A 4572-nucleotide genomic window follows, 5' to 3' on the forward strand; every position below is an offset into this window, starting at 1 on the left:
ATTTTTAGTATTTTAAACTATTTGTATGCGTGTGTATGTGCTTGTAGCTTCAGCTGCCCAAGGAAGCAGCAAGAAGGCATCAGATCTCACAGAGCTGGAGTCATGGGCAGGCACTTAGGGATTTCTTGACATGGATTCTGGGAACTGAAGTCTGCTCCTCTGCAAGAGCAGTAAATGTTTTCAGCTGCTGAGCCATTTCTCTGGGCTTGGCCCTGTGATTTGATTATTTAAAGAAACAAAACAAAAAACAAACAAAGAAAATATTGAGGTGTGTTTTAGCATAGTGCCTGGATTTTTTCTGAAGAATCATCCATGTACATTTGAGAGTGAATGTATTTTCTGCTATTATTGCATAGTATTTTGCTAGTATGATAGTCTAACTTATTTGTAGTGATTTTACCTCGTTCTCTTTTCATGCTGACTCACTGAAAGTGAGATCTAAAAGTAACTATCTACTTTTGATGAACGGTTTGTTTTATCCTTACTTCAACAGATTTACTTCATTTTGTGGTTCTCTTGCATAAAATCCTACATCTCAAAGACTGAGCTAGCCTTTTCCATCTCATCTTTGTTTCTAGTAACAATTTTAGTCTTAGCCTTTTTTATCTGCTATCAGAGGATTCAATCTACTTGTTTATGATCAGTTAGTATTGGGGCCTGGTGATAAAGACTAGAATAACCCACTGAGGGAAGGTAGATTCAGGAAGAGTTAATATATGCAATTAACTGCAGGCATTACTCTGTGAGGTGTGGAAGAATATTTTAGAGGGTATGTGGAGGGCTTGTTTATACATTCATAGTCTTTGGAGGGAGATAATGGAAATATTTGCCATGCCTGAATATCTGTTCTGGTGATCCTAGAGGCAAATCGTTGTTATCATTGCATTGCAACATGATATCACACTTTTGTGTATGTGAATCAGGTGAGAAAGAGAGAGACAGGACCAGGATAAAATACTTTTAACCCTTTTCTGAGCCCTTGTAAGGCCAGTACTGTACCTTAAGGATCTAAAACACAAGGTTAAAGGAACTCTCCATGAAACCCAGAGCAGAGGCTGTGCACCTACACTTTGGATCCTTTCTGGAGTCACAGATGTAAAAAGGAAAATAAAGATACAGGGAATAACAAAAAGTGGATACTATTGCATGCATTTTTTTTTTGGTAGAAGTTAATAAGCTGTAGATAGCAGCTTGTAAAAGGTCCTTGTCATGTACTAGCATAAAACAGGTTTTATAGATAGTAATTATCTAAGGATTTGTTGTTCATTTTGTCAGACAGCTGTGGAGTTTCTAGATGGTGTATGTTGATGCCTGGAACGAGTCAAGCCCATCATTTCTATGGTTGTTTTTGAAAGAGCCATTTTCTTTTTGGGCTCAAATTGCATTAATTACTCAAGAGACAGGAAGGAAGGGTTTAAATCCCAACTCTGAAGCTCTGTCAGTTGTTTCTTCTCACTCTCCCTTCCTCAGAGGACAAGCTGCGGATCAGTGTTTTTCCTCTGCAGGAAATGTTATTTCAAACCCAGTGCATAGGGATAAATCATGAACCTGAACTCAGGGAAAAGAACCAAACCCAGATCATTGATACTTTTCTTTTTTACTGGATTTTAAAAATCTTTGGTAGGCATGGTGTCTCTCACCTATCTCCTTAATAAATACATGAAGATTTATTCTTACTTATGAATGGCTGACCTTAGCTCAGCATTTTTCTAGCCAGCTTTTCTAAATTAAATTATCCCATTTCTCTTTATGTGTTGCCTCTGAGATATTTTCCCTTTATTTATTCTATATGCCTTGCTTTCCTCCTTACTCTGTGACTGGAGCCCTTGGTGTCCTCCTCCACTTGTCCCTGGATCTTCTCTAGGTCTCTCCTCCTATTTATTCTCTCTGCATGCCAGCCAGCCCTGCCTAGCTATTGGTCTGTTCAGCTCTTCATTAGGCCAATCAGGTGTTTTAGACAGGCAAAGTAATGCAGCTTTACAGAGTTAAACAAATGCAACATAAAAGAATGAAACACATATAAAATATTCCACAATGTTCTTTTCTTGATACTATATCCTTATCCTTTAACTCTCCTGGAGTTATGCTCTGTGGAATCTCCCCATAATGTCTGTTTGAAAACTACTGTTTCACCACACTTAGCCCCTCAATAAGAACAATTGTAATTTACAAAAAAACATGTTTGGAGGCATTCTGCTTTGTATTTTATGTTAGCCCATTCAATATAAATAGAGTTGGCCACAGCCACCTGTGCCTGTCTTTGTACCAGTACTGTTGAAGAAGCATGCTTATAGGTTTATTTTCTTTGTCTCGAAGGTTGTGGCAGCAGTGCCTGAAGATAGGACAACAAGCTTTGATCCTAGTGAGCCATCATTAGAATTGCTGATATGTGTGGTTGCCATTGCACTGCTTACCATTTTCTTATTTCTTTGGAGAGGATAGCGATAAGTAAGTTACCACTTATATAGTAAGTGATAAGTGAATGGTCATTCTAGGTTTTTTGCTTTTGTTTTTTAAGTTTATTTCCTTTTATGTGTATGACTGTTTTGCTTGTATGTATGTGTGTGTGTTACGTGTTCCTGGTCTACAGAAGTGATTAGTGGGCCTTTGTTGGATGTCCTGGAACTGGAATTACTGATGATTGTGAGCTATAATGTCAATGATGGCATTGAATATTGGTCCTCTACAAGACTAACAAATGCTCTGAGCCATTTCTCTGTAACCTTCATTTTGTGTTTAGACTGAACAACTAATTGGAGAAACTTGTTATTTCAGGGAAATGAGTTAGGTCTCAGTGTTCTGCGTTATGCTAACAGGTGGTTTTTAAAAACTGAACAGGGATTAACAGAAATATTTTTATGTAAGTATATTTTAAAAGATTTTATTGTAGGGATACTATACACTAGTACTAAAGCCCCAACTTTCTTTCTTTCCCTTTTCTTCTTTTAATTTGGGGTGTCTGTGCTTGTTTTTAACAATATTAAAAAGTTTGCAGGTATATCTACTTTCCAACTAAGAGTAAAATATCGCTACTTTCATGGCTATCCTCGATCATATATTGCTTTTTCCTATGCTAACTGCTTTTAAGGAGGGAGTCATAACATAGCCTTTACTTTCTGAGACTTCTTTTTAGATGTTGGCCTTTGTGCTTCTGACTGACTTCATTTCTAATATCTTCATGGTTTTTTCTTCCTTACCTTCTGCTTACATATATCCCACTGTTTTTTGTCATTTTTTTTCTTCCAGTTTTCTGTCTCTGTTTTCTAGGTGGCATGAGTGTTCTTGTTTGCGTCCTTTGATCAATTTACCCTATCCCCACTGTTCTCAAGGGTGTATTTATCCCTTCCTCATCGAAAGCTGAAGTATGAAGAAGAAAAAGACTAATGAGTTTTTTAGTCAGTCAAGGTCTAGGGTCCAATGATATTACATATATTTTTATTTTGATTATTAACCGTAGGAGATTTAATAATGGTGGCTCCTTAAAATACTTTGTTTTAGAGCCAATATATGCATGGGAAACATGGGGTTAAGAGGAATTATACAGTTTTCTTTAGAATGAGACTGTTTCAGAGACACACATGATACCACACAATGGGAGACCTTACTATATAGCATTGTTTTCATTTGAAATAAAAGGCTTTCGGGTAATTTATTTACCATAAGGCCATAAGAAATTTGGCGTCTTAAAGCTGGAAGTAGAAGTCAGATAGATTTGCTTGAAGATATATTTGTTTTAATGTAATTTTGTTGAATTTTTGTTTCAGATTCAGAGCCGACTTTATTTGAGTAAGTAGTCTTTTTTGATTTTAGATCTTGTGATTGTATCTAATTTAAAGTGTTTTCACACTTTAGTACTAATAATCTTTCCTTTGATTTCTCAGTAAGAGAGAATAGACTGGCTGTGGAACTTGCAATGGAAATCAAAAAGAAATGTGATCTAATTGACAAAGTGTGCCTTGCTCAAGAGGAGGTAAGATGTGTTGAAAATACCACCCATCACAGTGTGCTGCTTAATTGTTCTCCATGGGTTATTGCCTGCCATCAGAGCTTTGTTTCAGACCAGAGCTCTGTTGCTGCTCAACTTCATCACTTAGCCATTCGCTTTGCAGCCACCCTGGTAATATGTAGTGTTTACCTTCCCTGACTATTTAGTCAGAGCACTTTGATTTGCTTATTGCTCATTTAGATATTGTAAAATTGCCTTTTATGTCTTATCCACCTTAAAAGATGACTTTATTTTTATTGTGTGTGTCTATTTGTGTCTATGTGTGTAGGCATGTACCAAGAAGGCATTTGTGTGGTGATCATAGGATCATAGGACATGGAGGAGTCACTTTCCTCTTTTTACTATGTGGGTCCCTGGGATTGAACTCAGGTTATCAGTCTTGGCAGCAAGCTCCTTAACTACTTTCTGAGCCATCTCACTTGCCCATTTCCATCCTTTTAAATGCACTCATAATGTTTCTCAGTTTATGCCATATAGATTAGGGCCTTTGCTTTTACTATTTTATGTCATATATAAGAGTTTTTTCAGATATATGGATTGTAAATCTCTTCTACTCTGTGGCTTGC

General features: G+C 36.8%; 1 non-coding gene across 1 annotated transcript; it reads left to right on the forward strand.

Moving 5' to 3' along the window:
* Positions 1-973: 973 nt before the first annotated feature.
* On the forward strand, positions 974-1095 carry LOC127218498 (small nucleolar RNA SNORA26). The gene has a single exon (XR_007834197.1). It is a non-coding gene; the product is annotated as a small nucleolar RNA SNORA26 (small nucleolar RNA).
* Positions 1096-4572: the final 3477 nt, after the last annotated feature.

The sequence above is a fragment of the Phodopus roborovskii genome, unplaced genomic scaffold, assembly GCF_943737965.1.
Source record: "Phodopus roborovskii unplaced genomic scaffold, PHOROB, whole genome shotgun sequence".
In the NCBI taxonomy this organism is placed as follows: Eukaryota; Metazoa; Chordata; class Mammalia; order Rodentia; family Cricetidae; genus Phodopus; species Phodopus roborovskii.